The sequence below is a fragment of the Diceros bicornis genome, chromosome 29, assembly GCF_020826845.1.
Source record: "Diceros bicornis minor isolate mBicDic1 chromosome 29, mDicBic1.mat.cur, whole genome shotgun sequence".
Lineage (NCBI taxonomy): Eukaryota > Metazoa > Chordata > Mammalia > Perissodactyla > Rhinocerotidae > Diceros > Diceros bicornis.
The window spans coordinates 36,039,278-36,052,813 of NC_080768.1; the positions used below are offsets into that span (position 1 = coordinate 36,039,278).

The 13,536-nt window shown below is 34.6% G+C and overlaps 1 protein-coding gene across 4 annotated transcripts in view; it reads left to right on the plus strand.

Moving 5' to 3' along the window:
* The window catches only part of LOC131394054 (disintegrin and metalloproteinase domain-containing protein 5-like), a 601,035-nt gene that overhangs the window by 94,350 nt on the left and 493,149 nt on the right, over nucleotides 1-13,536 (plus strand). The window lies entirely within an intron of this gene.

The window sequence follows — 13,536 nt, forward strand, 5'->3', positions numbered from 1 at the left end:
GCTAATTTTTAAATTCAGACTTTTCTTTTTGCTATTGAGGTATGTGAGTTCTTTATATATTTTGAATATTAACCCCTTATCAGATCTACAGTTTGCAAGTATTTTATCCTATTCTGTAGCTTGCCTTTTTATTTTAATTATTTCCTTTGCTGTGCAGAAGCTTTTTAGTTTGATGTAGTTCCGCTTGTTTATTTTTGCTTGTGTTGTTGGTGTTATACCCAAAAAGTCATTGCCAAGATGTGATCAAAGATGTTTTCTTCTAGGAGTTTTACGATTTCAGGTCTCACATTTAAGTATTTAACCCATTTCAAGTGAACTTATGTGTATGCTGTAATATAAGGGTCCAGTTTCTTTCTTTTGCATGTGAATATTCAGTTTTCCCAAAATCATTCAATGAATAGACTATCCTTTCCCCATTGTGTGTTCTTGGCACCCTTGTCAAAGATTAGTTGGCTATATATGTGTGGTTTTATATCTGGGCTCTCAATTCTATTCCTTTGATCTGTCTGGTTTGATGCCAATACCATACTGTTTTGATTACCATAGCTTTGCAGTACAGTTTGAAATCAGGAAGTGTGATGCCCCCAGCTTTGTACTTCTTTCTCAAGATTGCGTTGGCTATTTGGGGTCTTCTGTGGGTCCATATGAATTTTAGTATTGCTTTTTGTTTCTATGAAAAATGTCTTTGGAATTCAGGTAAAGATTACATTGAATCTATAGGTTGCTTTGATAGTATGGATATTTTAACAATATTAATTTTTCTGATCCATGAACACAGGATATCTTTTCATTTATTTGTGTCTCTTTCAATTTCTTTCATTGTTATCTTATAGTTTTTTGTGTACAAGTCTTTCACCTCCTTGGTTAAATTTATTCCTAAGTATTTTATTGTTTTTGGTACTATTGTAAATGGGATTTTAAAAATGTATTTTTCATATATTTCATTGTAAATGTATAGAAATGCAAATGATTTTTGTAGTTTGATTTTGTATCCTGCAAATTGATTGAATTTGTTTATCAATTCTAACAATTTTTTGGTGGCTTCTTTAGGATTTTCTGTATATGAGATCATGTCATCTGCAAACAGACAATTTTACTTCTTCCTTTCTGACTTGAGTGCTTTTTATTTCTTTTCTTGCCTATTTGCTCTGGCTAGGGCTTCCAGTACTATGTTGAATAGGAGTGGTGAGAGTGCACACCTTCGTCTTGTTCCTGATCTTAGAGGAAAACTTTCAAATTTTCACTACTGACTATGATGTTAGCTAAGCCTTGTCGTATTTGGCCTTTATTATGTTGAGATATATTCTTTCTATACCCAAATTGTTGGGAACTTTTATCATAAAAGGGTGTTGAATTTTATCAAATGTTTTTTTCTGCATTTCTTCAAAGGATTACATGATTTTTACCCTTAATTCTATTAATGGAGTATATCACATTTATTGATTTCCATGTGTTGAAACATCCTTGCCTCTCAGGGATAAATCCCACGTGATCATGGTATATGATCCTTTTAATGTGCTGTTGAATTTGGTGTGCTAGTATTTTGTTGAGAATTTTTGTGTCTGTATTTATCAGGGATGTTGACCTGTAATTTTCTTTTCTTGCAGTGTCCTTTTCTGTCTTTGGTATCAGGGTAATGCGGGCCTTGTAAAATGAATTTGGGAGTATTCCCTCCTCTTTAAGTTTTTGGAAGAGTTTGAGAAGGGTTGGCATTAATTCTTCTTTAAATATTTCATAGAATTCACTTTTGAAACCACCTGGTCCTGGGCTTTTCTTTGTTAGGAGATTTGATAACAAATTCAGTCTCTTTAGTTGTGATTGGTCTGTTCACATTTTCCATTTCTTTGTGATTCAGTCTTGCTATGTTGTCTGTTTCTAGGAATTTATTCATTTCTTCTAGGTTATGCAATTTGTTGGCATATAATTGTTCATAGTAGCCTCTTATGATCCTTTGTGTTTCTGTGGTATCAGTTTTAGTGTCCCCTCTTTCATTCATAATTTTGTTTTATTGAGACCTGTCTCTTTTGTTCTTGGTTAGTCTAGCTAAAGGTTTGCCATTTTGTTTATCTTTTCAAAGAACCAACTCTCAGTTTCATTAATTTTTTTCTATAGTCCCTTGTCTCTATTTCATTTATTTCCACTCTGATCTTTGTTTTTCCTTCCTTCTACTGACTCTGCTAGCTTAATTTGTTCTTCCTTTTCTGATTCCTTTAGGTGTAAAGTCAGGTTGTTTACTTCAGATCTTTCTTTTTCTAATATAGTCACTTATTGCTATAAACCTACCACTTAGAACTCCTTTTGCTGCATCTCATATATTTTATGTTGTTTTTTTGTTTTCATTTATATCAAGATACTTTCTGATTTCCCTTTCATTTCTTCTTTGATTCATTGGTTGTTCAAGAGTGTGATGTTTAATTTATACATTTTGTGAATTTTCCAGTATTCCCTCTGTTATTGGTTTTAGTTTCATACCAATGTGATTGGAAAAGATACTAGATATTATTTCAATCTTCTTAAATTTCTTAAAAGTTGCCTTGTGGAACAACATATGTTCTCTCCTGGAGAATGTTTCGTGTGTGCTTGAGAAGAATGAGTATTTTGTACCAATTGGATGTCGCATTCTATATATGTCTTCAGGGGCATTTGGTCTACAGTGTTATTCAGGTCCACTGTTTCCTTATTGATTTCCTTTCTGGTTGATCTATACAGTGTTGAAAATAGGATATTGAAGTCCCCAACTATTGTGCTGCTGCCTACTTCTCCCTTCATTCTGTTAATGTTTGCTTTAAGTTTTTAGGTGTTCCAATATTTGGTGCATATATAGTTACAAGTGTTATATTCTCTTGATAAATTGATCCCTTTATCATTGTATAATGACCTTCTTTGTCTTTTGTGACTGATTTGACTGAAAGTCTATTTTATTTGATATAAGTATAGCAAACCCTGCTCTCTTTTGGTTACCATTTGCATAGAATATTTTTTCTTCTTTTCATTTTCAGCCCATGAATATCCTTATAGCTAAGTTGAATTTCTTATAGCAAGCACATTGTTGGATCTTGTTTTTTTATCCATTTTCCACTCTGTGTTTTTGGAGAGTTTAACCCATTTACATTTAAACTAATTACTGATAGGTAAGGACTTTCTGTTGCCATTTTGTTAATTGTTTTCTGGTTTTTTTTTTAAGTTCTTTTTTCCATTTCTCCCTCTCTTGCTGTCTTCCTTTGTGATTTATTTTTTGTGGTGGTATACTTTTTTTCTCTTTATCTTTTGTGAATCTACTATAGGTTTCTTCTTTGTGATTACCATGAGCCTTACATAAAACATTTTATAGATATAAAAAGATATAGATATAGTAGATAGTCTACTTTAAGCTGATAACAACTTACAAAAGCTCTATATTTTTGGTGCCCCTTCCCCCACAATTTGTGCTATTAACGTCAAATTTTGCATCTTTTTATATTAATGAATTATTGTAGTGATATTTACTTTATAATACTATTGTCTTTTAACTTTTCACTAGAGATAAAAGTGATTTACGACCATTACAGTATTAAGGTATTCTGAATTTGACTATATATTTACATTTACCAGTGAATTTTATACTTTTATATATTTTCATAACTTAGTGTCCTTTCATTTCAATAAATGAACTCCTTTTAGTATTTCTTGTAAGGCAGGTCTAGAGGTGATAAACTTCCTTAGCTCCCTTGTTTGTCTGCAAATGTCTTTATCACTGCTTAATTTCTGAAGGATGGTTTTGCCTAGTTGAGTTCTCTTGGTGGCCAGTTTTTTTTCTTTCAGCATTTTGAATATATCATCCCACTCACCCCTGGTTTTTAACATTTCTGCAGAGAAATCTGCTGATAGCCCTTTGGAGTTTCCTTGTATGTGATGAGTAACTTTTCTCTTGCTGCTTCAAAAAACTTTCTTTGACTTTTAACATTTTGATTATAATTTGTCTTGGGGTAATCTTCTTTGGGTTGTTCTTGCTTGGGGTCCTTTTAGCTTTCTGTTTCTGGCTGTCCACATCTCTTTCAAGATTTGGGAACTTTTCAGGTGTTATTTCGTTAAATAATCTTTCTGCTCCTTTCTCTCTGTTTTCCCCTTCAGGGACTCCCATGATATGAATGTTTGTTTGCTTAATGAAGTCCTATAATTTGTGTAAGCTTTCTTCTCTCTTTTTCCTTGTTTTTTCTTTTTGTTCCTCTAACTTGATAATTTCAAATCAACAGTATTCAAGTTCACTTATTATTTCTTCTGTAAGATCAATCTGCTGTTGAACCCTTTTATTAAATTTTTCATTTCTGTTATTGTTTTCTTCAGTTGTAGGATTTCTGTTTGGTTCTTTTTGATGGTTTCTATTTATTTCTTATTTCTTTTTGTTCTTGCATGTTTTCCTGATTTCATTTAGTTGTCTCTCTGTGTTCTTTTGTATTTCATTGAGTTTCTTTAAGATGATTATTTTGAATTGTTGTAAGGCAATTTGTAGATATTTATTTCTTTGTGGTTAGTTACTGGAGCTTTATTAGTTTCATTTACTGATGTGATAGTTGCCTGACTCTTTGTGATCTGTGTAGCCTTGGGTTGGTGTTTGTGCATTTGAAAGAGCAAACACCTACAGACTGGTTTCTGCAGGTAGAGATCTTCTGTTAGTTCCCAGGCTGATGGGATTACCTCCAGAATAGCAGTCATGCTGAGTTGGAGCCAGTTTACAAGGAGTTTGGGCAGGCATGAATCCTGCCTGGTTCTCAGGTGTATTGGACTGCCTCTAGAACCTTGTTTAGTAGGGTGACACTGGGACAAGGGTCTAGTTCAGGGTCCACAGTTGAGTGCTCAGACCAGGGCCTGTTACCAGGTATCTGGATGGGTGTAATTCCTACCAGCTTCCTAGGCGGCCTCCTGCCAGATCACTGGGTGAGTTCCTGTGTGGACAGGACTGGCCCTGACCATGTCTTTGAGTGGCCGGAACTGAGTCCCTGGGCTGTTTCAGGATCCACAGCCAAGACTGAGGTCTGCAGACCTGGCTCTAGAGACACAGATGAGTGTGTCTCCTGCCAGGTCTCTGGGTGGGCTAGACAGGTCTCTGACCATGGCTGGAGGGACTGGATCCAAGTATAGGGCCATTTTAGGATCTTCTTAGATATGTTCTCGAATGTCTCCTGCTGGGTCCCTGTGCCAGCAGGACTGTTCATGTACTAGTGCTGGGAGAGGCTAGAGCCAAGTATAGGCTCTTACAGGATCTCTGGAGGTGAAGACAGGAGTGTCTCCTGCTGGGTCCCTTTGCAAGCAGGACTGTTAGTGGATTACAGCTGAAAGGGGGCTGGCACCTAATATGGGGCCCTTTCTGGACTCCTAGACACAGATGGGAGTGTTTCCTGCTAGGTCTCAGGGCCAGCAGGACTGCTTGGGACTATGACTGGGGGTGGGGCATGCTGGCCGAGTATAGGGCCCAAACTAGATCTTCTGTGGTGCAATAGGCGTGTCTCCTGCCTAGTTCCAGGCCAGCAGGACTGTTTTCAGACTGCAGTTGATAGGGACTGGAGCCTAGTTACATGGCCCTTCCAAAATCTACAGTCAAACTAAGTTTGGTGTGCTCATTTCCAAGTACTCCTGGACCATGGCCAATTCATGGGCATTTCAGGGTCCACATCTGGGACTGTTACCTGAGGCATGGGTGGATGTGACTCCTCCTGGGTCCCTTGGCCTATGGTGCTTTTAGCAGGATCGTGGCAAGATGGGACTGTAGCTGAGTCCTCAGGGTGTGGAGCTGTTTCCAAATCTTTAGCTGGGAGTGTGTTCATCAAGTAGCTGCCTAGGCAAGGGTCTGCCTTTTCAAATTGGTTCTCCTCAGTCTTAGACTCCGCCAGAGTTTCACCATCTACCTGGATCCCAAAGCTCCCACAAAGGCACTTTTGTCCATGGATTGCTGTCAAGTTATTGTTGCTGAGGAGAAATATGAGCAGGGGAATTCTTATTCAACCATCTTGTGACGTCACTCTCTGTATATGCCTTTAACATTAAGTTAGGATCCAGAAGCAATTTCAGGAAACTGCCATTCTCAAAAAATGGCAAGACTTGACCTTCCTAAATTAAGAGAATGTCATAAGAAGGGAACTGAACACAATAAAATTAAAGGAGTATGAAATGATGAATGATTACAGATAAACTAAGTTTGCCATTTAAATATAAAATCAGCACTGAACTTAGCAAATACCCAAATTTCTGTGGCTTGAATCACTCATAGAGTTGGAAGATAAATATGAGAAGATAAGGCCAAATGAAAGGATCAGAGCAGAAGGAAAAATAGATAAAAAATAATAGATCTGAAAACAAAGATGGTTTTCTTAATCAATATCAAAGAAAACTTGGTGGATTCCAGTTAAATGTGACAGCTAAACATCACTCTAGTTTACTCATTTGTCTAAAACTACTGTACAGCAACAAAGTACAGAGAAAACAACCACAGAAATATTCAGATAAAAACTCAGTGAAGTTTAGATGAAATAAAAGGTTGGAATTAGGAGCAAAGACACATTTAAAATTTGTTTGCAGCTTGAAATTGTTCATTCACTCACTAACTCAGAAAATATTTTACCCCACACTGTCTAGTGTCGGGTATTATAGAGAATTAATCTTTAAACAAACATTAAAAAAGATAATTTCAGATACTGATAAGTGATTTAAAAATAAAATAGTATAATAAAATAAAGAGTAAGCGAGGGTATATTTTAGCCAGGGTACACTGGTAGGTGGTCTCTGTAAGGGGTGACATTTGAGCTAATACCTAAATGCCAAGGAAAAGAATTGGTGTGGAGGATTCATGTAAAATAGAAGCAATAGAAAGATCTTGAGAATGGTAAATGAATAAAGGAGGAAAAGTGGCTTGTTATGTTCTTAAAATTGAATGACTGAGAAGGAGAGAAATGGTGTATTGGACCTAGTTTACGCAACTTTCCAGAATTGTTCTGCCATGTTTTTCTGCTTAGTGCTACTGATTAAAAAACAAAGATGCCTAATTAACATTTATTTCCAAAGTATGCATTCTCTGTTAGAAATGCCAATCCAAACCATAATTAACATGTTATACATGTTATACATGTATATAAACATGTTATACATGTTTCTAAAATGTGGTGGACAAATCAGACATTTTGTAAACTGGCTTCTGTTTTAAAGGCAATAAAATAAAACTCTGGTAATCGCATTTTAAAAATGAAGAATTCATATGCAAAATGATTATCAGCTTCTTTAATTTACCACCCAATTTGCTGTAGTGTAGTGATAGATGGTCTACTGGACTGAGTCTATGTGACTGCTCAGATATGCTTGGCCACGGCTTTCTGCTCAATTCTAATAACAGATTGTTTTGAGACGCAATGTTTTATATGCTCTTTCTGGAGACAGCCTCACTTACAGAGCAACTACATATGATTTTTGGTAAAGCCTTGGCCAGCTTGGTAATGCACCGACCATCTTGTATTTGTTTTGCTTTTATCTCAGGCTACCAATCCTTACTAAAGCATTGGGATATAAGTTTTGCTTCAAGCTCTGTTTTGTGGGGAACCTGTACTAAGACAGAAGCATCAGAGAGGCAGGCAAGGGCCAGATTTTATAAGGTCATAGTATATTATTTATCTATTACTGAATAACAAATTACCCCCAAACTTAAAACAAACATTTCCTCACAGTTTCTATGGTTCAAGAATCTGGGTGTAGCTTTGCTGAGTCCTCTGGCTCAGGGTCTCCCACAAGTGGACTGAAAATCATCAAGGATATAGAATACTTTTACCACACTATCAAACAACTTGACCAAATTGACATCTAATGAATACCACTCAGCAACAGCAGAATGCCCATTATTTACAAGCACGCGTAGAACATCTTTGTGCGTGGACTGCAAGCTAGGTTATAAAACCAGTCTCAATATATTTTAACAGACTGAAATCATACAAAGTATATTCTCTGATGACAGCAAAATTAAATTAGAAATCAACAAATGAAAGAAATTTAATAAATCCATAAATATTAGAAATGTTAAACATTTCTCAATAATCAATGTGTCGAAGAAATTACAAGGAACAATAGAAATATTTCGAAATGTATGAAAACTAAAAATCTATTGCAGGCAGGTAAAGCAGTGCTTAGAGGGAAATTTTTAGCTTTAAGTACCTATATTAGGTAATAAGAAATAATTCAAGTCAATCATCTAAGCTCGTACCTTAAAAAGTTATGAAAAGAAGAGCAAATTAAATCCAAGGCAAGCATAAGGAAGGATAAAAGGTTGAGAGGATGTCAGTACAACCAAAATTGCTTCTTTGGAAAGGAAATCAATGAAAATGGACAAACTTTTACCTAGACTAAGAAAAAGAGAGAGATCACACATAAAAATTGGAAATAAAAATGGATAATCAGTACTGACTTTACAGAATTTACAAGAATTATCATGAAATATACTAAACTTCAGTATCCAGCAAATTAGACAACTTAAATGAAAGGAGAAAATTCCTAGAAATACACAAATTACCAAAACTGACTTAAGAAGAAATAGAAAATCTGAATAGACAAGAGTAGAGATTGAATTAGTAGCTTAAAATCTTTCCACAAAGAAAAGCCCAGGTCTAGATGGCCTCACTGGTGAATTCTATCAAAAATTTAAAGAAGAAATGATACCAGTACTCCACAATCTCTTCCAGAAAATAGAAGAGAAAGGAACACTTTTAAAATGATTTTATGAGGACAGTTATTTCACTGATACCAAAATCAGATGAAGGTATCACAAGAAAAGAAAACTATAGATCAATATTCCTTATGAATATGGAGGAAAAAATCCTTAAAAAATTACAAACAGAATCCAGAAACATATGAAAAGAATTATCCACCATGACCAAGCAGAATTTATCAGTAATGCAAGTTTGGTTTAATTAATTTAACACACCATATTAATCAAATAAAGGAAAATACACCATCATCTCAAAAGATGCAGAAAAATGGTCTAACAAAATGTATTACCCACTCATTGTACAATTATCAAAAAATCAGAAATAGGAAGGAACTTACTTATCCTGATACAGAGCATCTATGAAAAACCTATAGCTAACATCATACTGATGACAAAAGCCTGAGTGCTTTCCCCCTAAAATCAGAAACAAAGCAAGAATGTAGGCTCCTATCACTTCTATTAAACACTATACTAGAGATGCTAGAGAGTACAGTAAGGTAAGAAAAAGAAATAAAAGGCATCTGTTTTGGAAGAGAAGTAGTACAGCTCTATTTTCAGACAACATTATCCTGCCTGTATGTAATCCTAAGGCATCTACCAAAAATACCTTTTAAAACAAATATATGAGTTTGTCAAAGTCACAGGGTACACAATCACTATACAAAAATGAATTGTATTTCTATATAATAGCAGAGAATAATCTGCAAGTGAAATTAGGAAAACAATTCCATTCACAATACCATCAAAAATGCTTCCAAATACATTTAATAAAATAAATACAAAACATACACTTAAAACATTGTTGAGAAAAATAAAGAATCTAAATGGTGACATATTCTATGTGAATGTGTTGGAAGACTCAATATTGTTAAGATGGCAGTTCTCCTCTTTGACAGAGATCCCCAGTACTATCCCCAGGTTTAATGAATCGGTAGGAGGACTCACAGGACTCAACGTATAGCATACTCACGACTATGATTTATTACAATGAAAGGATACAAAGCAAAATGAGCAAAGTATATCTTTCCATTTATTTGTGTCCTCAAATTTCTTTCATCAACGTTTTATAGTTTTCAGTGTACATATCTTATATCTCCTTCATTAAATTTATTCCTATTTTATTCTGTTTGATGCTATTGTAAATGGGACTTTTCTTAATTGCTTTTGCAGATCATTCATTTTTAGTGTAAAGAAACACAATGGATTTTTTTAATGGTGCTTTCATATCTTGCAATTTTATTGAATTCATTTATTATTTTTAACAGTTTTTTGGTGGAGTCTTTAGGGTTTTCTATATATAGGATAATGTCATTTGTGAACAGAGACAACTTGGCTTCTTCCTTTCCAATTTGGATGTCTTTTATTTCTTTTTCTTGCCTAATTGCTCTGACTAGGACTTCCAGTACTAGCCAGGTACTAGGAATGGTGAGCGAGGGCACCTTGTTAATGTGGTGTATCACATTTATTTATTTTCATATGTTCAACCATCCTTGATTCATAGAAATAAATCCCACTTGATCATGGGGTATTATCCTTTCAATGTGCTGTTAACTTTGGTTTGCTAGTATTTTGTTGAGGATTTCTGCATCTATGTTCATCAGGCTTGTTCATCAGGTCAAAACTACATTGGCTTGTAGTTTTCTTTTATTGTGCTGTCTTTGTTTGGCTTTGGTATCAGGGTAGTTTTGGCCTTGTAAAATGAGTTTGGAAATGTTCCTTCCTCTGCAATTTTTGGGAAGAGGTTGAGAAGGATGGGCATTAATTATTCCTTAAATGTTTGGTAGAATTGACCTGTGAAACCAGCTAATCCTGGGCTTTTTGTAGTTAGGAGGTTTTTGATAACTGATTCAATCTCCTTATTCATTATTGGTATGCTCAGTCTTTCTATTTCTTCGTGATTCAATCTTGGTAGGTCATTTTTTGGAATTTATTCATTTCTTCTAGGCTATACAATTTGTTGATGTATAATTATAGTCTCTTAGTGTCTTTTGTATTTCTGTGATATCTGTTGTAATATCACCTCTTTCATTTATAATTTATATGCGACTTCTCTCTTTTTTTTCTTAGTTAGCCTAGCTAAAGGGTTGTCAATTTTATCTTTTCAAAAAACCAGCTCTTAGTTTTCTTGATGTTTTCTATTGTTTTTCTCATCTCTTATTTATTTCTGCTCTAATCTTTATTATTTCCTTCCTTCTGTTAACTTTGAGCTTAGTTTGTTCTTCTTTTTCTAGTTCCTTGAGGTGTTAAGTAGGTTGTTTGAGGTCTTTCTTCTTTTTAATCTAGGTGTTTATCACTATGAACGTTCCTCTCAGAATTGCATGTGTTGCATCCCTTAAGTTTTGAAATTTTGTATTTCCACTTTTCATTTGTCTCAAGATATGTTTGTATTCCCTTTGATTTCTACTTTGACACATTGTTTGTTCAGGAGTGTGTTGTTTAGTTTCTACATGTTTTTGAATTTTCAAGTTTTCCTTCTGCTATTGTTTTCTAGTTTTATGTCATTGTGGTCAGAAGAGATGCTTGATATGATCTCATTCTTAAATTTATTAAGACTTGATTTTTGGCCTGATCTATGATCTGTCCTGGAAAATGTTCCATGTGCACTTGAGGAGAATGTGTATTCTGCTGCTGTTGGATGGAACATTCTGTATATGTTCGTTAGGTCCATTAGGTCTCTAGTGTTGTTCAAGTCCACTGTTTTGTTATGGATTTTTTTGAATGGATGATCTGGTCAGTATTGAAAGTGGGGTAGTGAAGTCACCTACTGTTACTGTATGGGTGACTATTTCTCTCTTAAGTTCTGTTAATATTTGCTTTGTATAGGTATTCTGGTGTGAGTGCATATATATATTTACAATTGTTATATATCCTCTTGATGAATTGACATCTTTATCATTATATAATAACCTTCTTTGTCTCTTGTGACACTTTTTGATTTAAAGTCTATTTTATCTGATTTATATGTAGCCCTCCCTACTCTCTCTGATTGCCGTTTGCGTGGACTGTTTTTTTCTATCCCTTCATTTTCAGTCTGTGTGCATCCTGAAGGCTTGAGTCTCTTGTAGGCAGCATATAATTGGATATTATTTTTTATTTATCCAGCTACTCTATGTCTTTTGATGGTTGCGTATAATTCATTTACCTTCAAAGTAATTATTGATAAGAAGGATTTGCTATTGTCATATTATTATTTGTTTTCTATATATTTTGCAGTTCTTTTGTCCAATTTTTCCTCTATTTATTGTCTCACTTTGTGATTTGATGATTTTTTTTTTTTTGTGGTGGTACACTTTGATTTATTTCTCTTTGTATTTTGCCTGTTGACTATAGGTTTTTTTGTGATTACCACAAGGCTTACACGAAAAACATTTTTTAGTTATGAAAGTCTTTTTTTAACTGATAAATTCGATCTCATACAAAAACTCTACACCTTTGCTTCTCTGCCTCCATGTTTTATGCTATTGATGTCATAATTAAACATCTTTTTATATTGTGTATCCATGAATACATTATTTCAGGTATAATTATTCTTAGTAATTTTGTCTTTAAACTTTTCTACTACAATTAAAAGTGATTTACATACCACCATATTACAGTATTGGAGTATTCTGAATTTGACTATATACTTACCTTTACAGTGATTTTTTTACTTTCATATGTTTTCATCTTGCTAACTAGCATCTTTTCATTTTGACTTGAAGAACTCTCTTTAGCATTTTTTGTAAGACAAGTCTAGTGGTGATGAACTCTTTCCGCTTTTGTTTTTATGAGAAAGTCTTATCTCCTTCATTTCTGAAGGACAGCTTTATTGGATATAGTATTCTTGGTTGGCAGGTTTTTTTTCTTTCAGCACTTTGAAAATATCATCCCACTATCTCCTGGCCCTCAAGGTTTCTGCTGAGTAATCCGCTTATAGTCTTATGTGGGTTTCCTTATATATAATGAATCACTTTTCTCTCACTGCCTTCAAAATTCTCTCCTTGTCATTGACTTTTGATAATTTATTTGTAACATGTCTTTTGAAGACCTCCTTATGTTCAATCTGTTTAGAGTTCTTTTGGCTTTATGGATATTTCCCTCCCCAGATTTGGGAAATTTTCTGTCATTATTTCTTTAAATAAGCTTTCTGTGCTTTTCTCTTTCTCTGCTCCTTCTGGAACTCCCATAATGCATATATTGTTTCTTTTGATGGTGTCCCATTAGCGCCATAGGCTTTCCCTATTCTTTTTCTTTTTTGTTCCTCTGATTGGGTAATTTCAAGTGATTGTCTTTCAGTTCCCTGTTTCTTACGCTTGACCAACTGTGCTCTTGAAGCTCTTTATATGGAAATTTTCAGTTCAGCCATTGTATTCTTCAGATCCAGAATTTCTCTTTATTTTTTTTAATCATTTTTCTGTTGGTTAAACTTCATATTGTATGGCTTTTCTGATTTTGTTTATTTGCCTATCTGTGCTCTCACTGTGCTTAAGATGATTATTTTTAATTTTTTTGTCAGTTTATACATCTCCATTTCTTTGGGGTCTCCCACGGGAGCTTTGTTTTGTTCCTTTGGTGGTTTCGTGTTTCTTAATTCTTTATGTTAATTAAAGCTTTGCATTCCTGTCTTCACATTTGAAGAAGTAGCCATATTCTTCAGTGTTTACTAACTGGCGCAGGGAGAGAAAGAAGCCAATCACAAGTCAGCTGAGCTAGAGTTTTGGGAGGTCTCTCAGACCTTTTCTATGGGTGAGCTTGCTCCACTCTTTTTTTCCATCATGGTAGGGGGAAGCTTAGGACAGCATGCCTTCTCTCAAGCCCACAAAGCCAGTACAAGTGTG